Source organism: Tinamus guttatus, unplaced genomic scaffold, assembly GCF_059628265.1.
Source record: "Tinamus guttatus ecotype Peru unplaced genomic scaffold, ASM5962826v1 Tinamus_guttatus_pri_ptg000213l, whole genome shotgun sequence".
Lineage (NCBI taxonomy): Eukaryota > Metazoa > Chordata > Aves > Tinamiformes > Tinamidae > Tinamus > Tinamus guttatus.
Window position 1 is genome coordinate 8,678,245 of NW_028288747.1, and position 10,237 is coordinate 8,688,481.

The following is a 10,237-nucleotide window of genomic DNA, read 5'->3' on the forward strand; positions in this document are numbered from 1 at the left end:
TGTTGAATGTGTCTTTAAAAGTCTCTGCTGTGTTGGGCTTGTGGCGTTGGCTGCCACTGCCGGCACCAGCTCCAGCACCCACTCTGCAGGGTCCCTTTGTACCAGAGGGGAAGCTTTCCTTGCCCCTCAATTGCTTGGACTTATCCCTTCCTCTCCTCTGCTGCTATCTCATTTTATTTTTATTTTTCTTGTTGCCAGCCTTCTCCTCACTCTTCCCCAACTTCCCACCCACTTCTCCAGCCTCTTCTCCTGTCACGTTCCTTCACTAAGATCTTTTTGATTTCTCATTCCTTTCTGAGACAGCCGTGAACTCGAATTGAGACACTGAATTTGATTAGGCAAACGTGGGTATCAGCAGTCTGGTCACAGGCGGACCAAAGGGCTGCACCGCTGCGATCACCAGTTAGCCGAGGTCAATGGACCATCATCAGTAATAGTCATCATCAATAATAACTTTCAAAAGCTGGAAGTGGTGATGATTTTCCCAAGTTATCTAATCTCCTGATAAATATGAACAATTCCTTAGGCAGAGTTGGATGCTTCTGTGAGCTGAATATAAGAGACTGCTCGCCATCCTGACCTGTAGTGGACGTGCAACTCAGATAAAGCAAATGCCTCTATTCCTTGTATTCCTAGCAAATCTGTGTGTCTGCTAACCCTAGGAAATATTGCCCAGACACACATGAGGTCCTTTCTTGCAGCTATTTCCTATCTGCTAAGTAGAGGGGACATCCCCCAGTTTCTTTTTGGTCTCTTTCATCTTATTTTCCTCATGTTTCTATGCTCCATTATAAATAAGAATACCATAATTATTTCTGATCTGACCCTTGGAAAGTTTCATGTGATCATGACACAGTAAGGAAATGAAAGAAGGAAGATATATTTGTGAATTGATCTAGTTACCCCCAGGCTTTGAAGTGGGAAAAAAATTTAGGTCCAAGCAATACATTTCTGAAATAAACACTTCAGTCACATGTATCTGGAGCCCCCCTTAGTAAAGGAGCAATCCATCATAGCCTCTCCCCCTTGATGAGCTATTTTGTGTCTTTGTTTCGTGCAGAAAGAGTTGTAAACACAGGAGGTGACTATTAAATTGGGAATGGAAAATGCCACTAATAATGATCATTAATAGAAAGAATGTCTTTTTTTTTTAACGTGAAAAGGAAAGAGCTATTTGGTTTTATTGATATCTGCAAGATTAAAAAAGGTCTATTAACTCTTGAGATAAATGTATGTCCTTGCTACATGAAATGTGTAATTCCATGGAAACAAACATACCAACATAAATTGCAAAATACTGCAGGGCATTTTAACTTATCAGAATAGGAAAAAGGGAAAGTAAATATAAATGTCACAGAAGCTATAACCCAAATTAAAAGAGTATGCTTTGTTTTTAAATCTTATGGGTAGTGTGCTGAAGATTAAGTTGCATAGTAATAACACAGTGCACTTTTTAAAGTGGTAACGTGCCAATCTGAGGAAAAAGAACAGAACATAACCTAGGAACCCAACATGAGCTATTGTTGTATTGATGTAGATCTGTATCTGGTGAAATTCCTGTGCACATTAATGAAGAAACTATGATGCAACTTGGTCACATTTTTACAATGGCAAACAAAACCCAAGGCCACTATTGTGCTGGCCTTTCGCTCTGCTGGGGCAAGGCAGGGATCCAGGGAGCTAATAATTATATACACTCCTGCAAACGTGACCGTGGCGCCTGCGGGCGGGCGTATTGCTTGCAACTCATCTGCTTGAATGCACTTAAATGTGAATGGTGAACATAGATGCCCACATGTGGAGTAATTACTCGTTTTCCCAAATTTTCCATGTTTCCAAATTCCTAAACTTTCTTGGCTATTAAGCTATCACATATCCCAGGCAGATTGATTCTGCAGCAGGCATTTCTTGCAGAAAAAAAAAATGAAATAGAAGAAGCTCAAACATTAAACTATCTTTCTCCTCCACTTGTCTGGAAATGGCACTGAGTTTCTGACTCAAACCTGTCCAGCATCATAATGTGCAGCGGAAGATCCTCCAGGCACTCGCAGCTTCTTCTGGCACTGTCTGTCATATTTGGATTCAGATACGCCGTAATTTATTAACACTCCCCACAGAGTTTGTTGTGTCTCCAGCAGACTTCACTGTGGAAGAAAACTTTCCAATACTTTTTTTTTTTGGAGCGCATTTCTCACAAACCTCTTTAAATAATAAGGCATTTAACCAAAGAAAAGTGATTGTGAAGGAAAAGTAGGAGAGAAGCGAAATTGCTGCAGAGTTCAAATGTTTCCAACAATTACTAGCACTTTTTCAATGCATGTGAGTGCGGCAGCAGGAGTTATGTCTTCAAGCAGTTTTGGAACCTTCACAATACAGATTTTCAGATATATTTGTTTATGACTGTGGCTTACTGCATAATGCAAATAATGTAGCAATACAGTAAGCGTGAAGCATGACAGAAAAAATATGATTAATGTCAAGCTCACAAATCCAGCGTCTGCATGATGCGTCCTCAAAGCACCCTTTGCCTCTGAGTTACACATCTGAAATCAGGAAGACGTAGCCTAATTTTCATTATCTTTGGATTCTCAGCAGTGTTTAATGTGAATGAAACGTATGCAAGCATTTTCTGGAAGAGATCAAATCTCACTTGGGGAACTTGATAGCTTTTCGTGGGTGGCTCTTATTTCTTTTGGTAAATTAGTAACTGAAGAACACATGGTAGTTGTAATTTGAATTAAAAACAACAACAACAACATTTGATACAGTGCCTCACAAAGTCTTCCTCTCAAAATTAATTCAGATTAGCTTGGACATAAAAATTGCTATGCAAATTGAAAACTGAAAATCTTAAGCGTGTCCAATCCGGACATTTATAACGCTGTCACAGCCAAAAAGCCTTTCCTCTGCCATGGGAAAAACTCTCCAGAACACAGTAATTCTTTGTCCATAGAGCAGTGGCCTTGACACAAAAACTCAGGACTTTTCTCAAGGCTTATACACTCTGTAACTGCACTATACAAGCAGTCACAGCAGCAGTATGGCTTCCTATTCGGATGAATTCAGCCAAATTAATATTGCCTGACCTCTTGAGAGATCCAGATTCACCAGGATTCTGTTATCAAGAACATGTTCAGGCCAATGACAGACACACAGTTTATTTTTATTCACTCTTATTGCTGTTTCAGAATCCCAGCATCAGATTCCTCTACTTGATCCTATATGAATTGAAATATTGTTGATTCTGCTTATGACTAATACAGATAAAATGCAAAGGGTGATAATTTTTAGGCTTATTCTTCTCTGATCCTGTCCACTCGCCTGAAGAGGAAACCTTATTTTCAAAGGGAGAGCCTTCCCAGTAACCTCCACTGAAATATGTTAAAGATACCTTAGAAATGCAGGTATAATTAATCATTATTATGTCACTGGACTACTGAACACTTTCTGCATCTCCAGATCCTGTGGCAATAAGGCTCAGATGTTCTTCCAGCAGCAATTATGCTTTTAGTTAAATGCATTTCATTATGAACATATACCAAATTAGATAAACATTTTCAGGTGTAGTTGTTTAGGACTGTGATTTATTGCAGTGCAGTAATCATGACTTAAGCCAATGAAAGACATATTCTTCACCTTTGAAATGTTTGAAGAATTACTCAGTCTCCAAAGCTTCTAACTTTTTTTCAGTGTAAATAAACAAGGCAAGAGGTTATACAGATAGTCAACACTCCAACCAGGCACAGGGTACAATGGGGCAGATCTTTTCCAACGCCATGAAAAGGGCAGGTTGCTTTTAACAGACGTGCAATGACTGATGTTAGCAGCTTGCATTAAAAAGGCTGTAGCTAGAGGAAAAAGGCAGCTTTATCTGGAGAGGAGAGAAAACAAACATTGTGTTTCTGAAAAAGTATCCTCCCAGAAAAGAGAGGAAGATAAGCTGTCAAGAGGACAATACTTCTGCTCTTGCATTGTAAAGACAGAGACCAAAGCGGTCTCCTCTTTCTGAAATTAGGAGCTGACCCTCTGACCTCCAGAAGTAGTTCATGGCGTTAAGCTCACCTGGAGGCCCTCATTCATCTTGATACAGGATAGGTTTTGTGGGGCTGGGCGTGCAGCTGCATCCCACCACCTGCCCACCTGGACACCTAGCCTGAGGCCAGCCATTTCTACTCAGGTTAGAGATGGTGCTGTCTTAGGAAAGTGGAGTCTGTGACCATGTGATTTAGGAATGGAGAAGGACTACTGTCTGAAGTGTGTGCAGCAGCACGAGTCCATGTGGATGAGTGTCAACTGTGGAAGAAGTTACCTATAGGGTGTATTGTGTTTTTATGGAGTTTGAGACTTATTGGGATCAAGTTAGCATAACCCTGCTGCCTGTGGTGCTTTCTATTCCTAATGTCTTTACTGCAAAGCTTGAAGGGAGGCTTTGAACTTGGATTTTTCCCCAGCTCTAGTATCAGAAGGACCTCATTACACAGAAGCCCTTTGATGAAAGTCAGTGGGCTTGATGATTTGGTGAAGACAAGACAGTCATGCGTTAGCTCGGTCTACCATCTGGGCTGGCATTGACCCTCTATTACGGAGGTCAGTCAAACGTCCTGTAGACTCTCAGGTGGGCTGATGCGCTCAGGTATAGTCCTGGCTGTGCCTTTAGGGCCAGAGCACAGAGTGGGCAGCACCATTTACCCTCCATAGCTAACTCCATGGCTACAAGTGATTCATGGACTGGCAATGGGAACCAGTGTGTGTAATGGGAGACTGCTTGGAGCAGCAGCTCAGTTTGATGAGTTGTGGGAAGGCAGAATAATAACTCACTTCTTCTTCCACCCACTTTCCTACAGTCTCTCCAGTGATGTTAATTTTTAGGTCTTTCTGTGAACACCTTCAGTCACACTTCAATGGTTCTGATCTATGGTTCTTAAGCTCTATAATATACAGTCTCTTTGATGTGTTATTTCTATAATGGTATTTGGTTGAGTAACTTGCAAATGTGGACAAAAGTGCATTATAGCTTTACAGCAGGTGATAAACATTATTTGACATGCTAAATTTTCCTAGTGAGGGTAAAGCCAACTAGTTATTCACTCTAAATATTCAATAATGCTCCCCATCATCAGAATTCAGTTGTCAGGCCCAGAAATGTAACCACTGCTGATTAGCAATACCTAAAGCCAGCTCTATACTGCAAAACTTTTACTGCCTATCCAAAAATGTTACCTGCCATTTCCAACACTGAACAAGGACTTAGTGCTGACACTGGCTTAGGTACACTGAGGATACTACCTGAAAGATTCATTCCTTATATCACAGCAGGATGCTTCACCCACTTGTGGGTTCTCCCTCTGACTCAGAATTTTTATCCTAACCCTAAATTACTATCTTGCTCCTATACGTTGCCATGAAAATTTTCCATATTGATGAATCTGCATTTTCTCGTGAGAAAATGTTTCATCAAAACACTCCTATCAACTGCTGTTCGGTTTCACTTCAAAGGCAAATGATATGGCAAGATCTGAATGCTGGGAACTTATAAAGTCAGATATCTTGTCAAGGACGTTAAAAGCAGCTATTTTTTGTTTGTTTTTGTACACAATACATAACACCCAGCATTAAGCATTTGAGGTAAACCACATTGAACCAGAATAGCATGAACAGTGCTTAACATTTATCATCGCACAAACTGTGACCCTGAGCCCTGTTAGTTCTTCTCTCATCACAGACTATAGTGTCAACAAAGTGTTTACTGTCCAGAGTAATGCTTTAAAGCATGTATTTAATAGGTTCCTCTTGTTTGCTTGCTAATAACAGGACAGGGATGGGTAGTTCTTCAGATGCTGGATTGTTAGCCAGCAATGGAGAAGGCAAGGCAAAAGCCATGGAGCACAGTCTGGAAACCTGGGTGCAGCTCTGTTCTGGACACATGTTGGTTCCCCCATCACATTGCAAATAGGACCCTGGCTTTTTGACCACAGAGTCAAGGAGAGCCACCACCACGATGCTACCAAAGAAGGTAGAAGTTAGAGAGGTATCCCCTCTAGATCAAGGAGGGCTTTTTTTTTTTTTTCCATTTTCATTCATGTTTAAAACACACCAGAAAATGTTCATTAAAAATGCCTCATAGCTTTGGTACTAGGTGGCTAGAAACAGCACCAAAGAAGATAGTTTGGAGGCCAGAGAGTTTTAGGTAAATTGGGGTGTAACTCTCGGAAAAAAAAAATACCAAACTACCAAAAAGCTTCCAAAACTACTGACAGAAGTGTGAACTTTCCAGAGTACTTGGGAGCAAGTTCATTACTCTGGGGCTGAGATAAGGATTAGTGTCCCTCATCCCCTGAGTTAGCACCTGAGTGAAACTGCTTAAAATTCCTCTGGCTTCACCACAGCTTGTTCAAGGCTCCCTTCAGATTCAGGGGCACATCTATTTCAGGTTCATGGGATTTTCTTTCAGCTTTCACAGCAAAAAGTTTATTTGCTTGTAAAAATGAAAGACGAGATAGGTTTTGAGATGTAAATATTGCTTCAGGTCTGTGTGCTTGCTCATTTGGAGTCCTCAGAAATAGTGCTAACCCGTTTAGGTTGAAAAGGGTCCTCTGATAAAGGTATGGGATACCTCTGGTAAAGGATTTTGGCCCCATGTGCAACTTGTATTAGTTTAAGTCTGGTGAGATCACATCATTATGTGTGGATTGTCGTTCTAAATATAAAGCTAGAAGACATAAAACAGCAGCTACTAAGATTAAACATTTAAAATCAGCAGGTCTGAATAACCTGCACCTGTGATTTCTAAGACAGATGACTGAAGAGAACTCGGGACCAGAAATGGTGATTTTCAGCACACTGGAAAACTTCCAGTAGTTTCCAGAAGACTGGAAGAAAGTCAATGGCATGTCAGTATTTTAAAAACCTGTAGCAGGAAGTGTGGATATTACAACTCTATTGGAACTATTTGGAACGAAAACAAAATGTTGAATAGTGTGTATAGACCTGACTCTAAGGATAGAAATAAACCTGATGCCGATTAAAAATAGATATGGAAACAAATCTTGTCAAACTAGAATAATATTTTCTTAAATAAGACAACTGACTTGTTGGAGACGAGATTTTCTGATCTGAATTTTTACGGCTATTCTTAAGCTCTCAGTTCCTGCATGACCTTTTTTCTTAAATGTATGTTCTCCTTAACAGTGAGGGTATGAATGATTAGTTTTATGTTTATTATTGGGATGGAGATTATGTATGTTCATTATTGTGTGTGGCATGGATGCCAGGGCTGCATTCACTGATATGAGCAAACAGCTTCATACGAACCCCTAAAAAGGCAAAGATCTTCAAACCTGGGAAAGGCTCCCTGAGATTCCTTTTCAGATTAAAATGTATCTTCAAAATACACGCAAATTCAATCAATTTTACAATTGATTAGAGTAAACGGAGAAGACCTGGTAGGTGTTATCTTTCAAGAAGCCATAAAATATCAGAAGTTTGGCATTTGGATACAAAATACAAAAAGAAGATATGAAAAGAGAAACAAATATCCAAAGTGCTTAGCCAAAATTTAGGATAATATTTCTTGGCTTCCAAAATGACTAAACATTCCTGATAAAGTTTTGTCTCCTTAGCTAGCAATTTTGAAGCATGTTTCAAAACATAAGAAACAGTAAGATCTGTGTTGCTCACCATATAAATAGATTTTTGTATAAGTGAGGTAAAAACTAATGATAGCAGGATGCTGACTGCTTTGCTGCTGAGCAGCTCAAGTTATGCAAATACTCTTTGAACACGGATACTCTTTCGAAAGATGAATAAAGGGCAGTGCCAGGTAAGGTCCCCGATAAGCCTCTCTCATACAGTCTCCCTTAAATAATCTGGCTGTGGCATTACACGCCTAAATAAAGACAACTTATTTGCCTGTCACACATCAGCAATATGCACCAGATGCTTGAAAGCTGTGAATACATTTAAAATGCCATTTTGCAGTGTCTGATTATTAAACACGATGAAAATTTGGGGCTCCTCCATGCAGGAAGCGGCAATGATTGTGTTATCTGTGAAGGACTCATTTAATTTGCACCAGAATGGCTGCATTTCCAGCACCGAGAAACTGGAGGGAATCTGGATGTCACACTTTTACTGACGCAGGCGGGAGCATCAGTATATTCGTGTATATCGTGAATATACACTCTGTGTATATTCGTGTATACGTGTGTATAGAAATACAGGGCTTACGTTGGCCTGAATTTACCAGACCTGTACTCTGAGAAAGGATGAATGAATCCATGGTAAAACTCTGTGTAGACATTCCCATTTGGGACTAATTTGTCTTAGCCACCCTTCTGTTGAAAGCATTCGTGAGTGGAGCAATTGCCCCTTGGTGTCAGCTAGGAATTTTCACTGATACCTGTGTTTCCCAGCATGGACAACCCCATGAAATACAGCTAGAGTCAGATAAGCAGGAGAATACCTGCATTCCGTTTCGCTTTCCAGGGATCTCACATGCCTCTTAACTCTCTAGGGCATTGCTGCAGACTGGACGTGGACCTGAACCTCCCTTCACAAGGGATCATCACTTCTTACCTATGTTAAAAAGGCTTTGCTAACAGAGCTATGCTAAAACATCCAGCAAATGGCAGAAGAGATATTCTAACAAATGCCAGTAATAGAGTCACAGCTTACACTGGCCAGGGTTGCTTCAGACAGTGAAATGACCCACAGCTGCCACAGGGCATGAGGTGCATTTCCACTAGCACTTCTGCTCAGATCCGGAGTGCACTGAAGGAGCTGCATACCCACACAAATGATGTATTCTGCATGAGGACAAATCTTTCGGAGGCTACAAAAAGTAAAAATCATGAAATAAAATAATGGAGAAATAGCCTTGAGGTACACAGGAGAGCAATATAAGCCCCCAAAGGCTTATCGGAGGTAAGTCTTGAGTTGCAGCCTGTGGATCCTTTTCTGCAGTGGGCTTGCTTCCTCCTCTCCAAGCTTCCAGTATTTATGACTAAAGGAAGGATTTTCTAATGCATCAAGGGAAATGGGTAGGTGGATGACAAATGTAGCATCCAAGTCTTCTTCGATAGGAAAATAGAGTTTTGCATCGGATTTTTTTTTGAAAAAGTGTCTGCTTCAAAAAAGTCAGCATTTTTTTGGAAGATTAAGTTTGATAAAAATCACAAGATTTCAATTTTTGAGAAGTTTGAGCCTGCGATCAGTTTATTGCTTAAAGTCTGGGGAAAATTTTAACCAAAAATTCTATCATTATGTCCTTTTTTGCTTATGCATAAATCTTACTGGGGACAGGGTCTATGTTAAAAGGAAACACAGAAGGTCTGTTCTAAAGTGCTACAGTTTACTACAACTGCCATGAAGTAAATTTATGGATTTTTTTTTTTTAAGAGCAAAAGGGGAATGCGTGAATTTAGATTCAGAGGTGAAACTGAAATGGAGGAGGATGTTGGCAATTTCTACTCTACTTTTGAAGTAAAAGAGAGTCATTTTTAATTCACTTTTTTAGCATATATATTTAAAAAAAATCCGTTGAAAAACAGAGAGAAATTATGATGTGCTCCCTGTGTGATATAGCTGACTAAAATCTAGATGCATAAATGCAGAAGCAGATGTAGAAATACATGATTTAGAGAAAGCTAATTGGTGGAAACCTGTGAGGAAATCCAAATGATGTCTGCATTCACCTACATTTTATTAGCTGATGGATATGTAATGAAAATTCAACTAAGAAGACAATGCTAAAAATCCAAAGCTGTCATTTCTGACTCTGCCGTCTACTTTTTGAGCAGGCAGGATTTTGCCCATGGGCTGTTCCCTTGGCAGACAGAGAAATCCTTTTTGTTACATTTTCGCTCTCGCCTGCTTGCTGCTTCCTGTCTGCATGTGATGATGGGTTGTCACATCAACACAGAGTGTTGAGGTGTCTGACAACAGCCACTAAAATGGCCTCGTCTGAGCTACTTTAACTGCCAGAACCTGGACATCTTGAGCATGAAAACATTCAACCCATCATGTAGCAGAGAAAAATATTAGTTCTGCAGTGCCTATTCGTCGAGCTCCAGGGTCCCGTGGGTGTGGGAAACCACCGCAGCTCAGGGAAGGAGGAGGCACAAAGCTGAGTTATGTTGGCCATGAAGCTCCAGACAGCGCAGAGCATGGAAGGTACTGAGGTCTTCCCAGCTGCAGTGCTCAGGTGCTGCTCATACTGCCTCAGAGCAGCACAACTGTA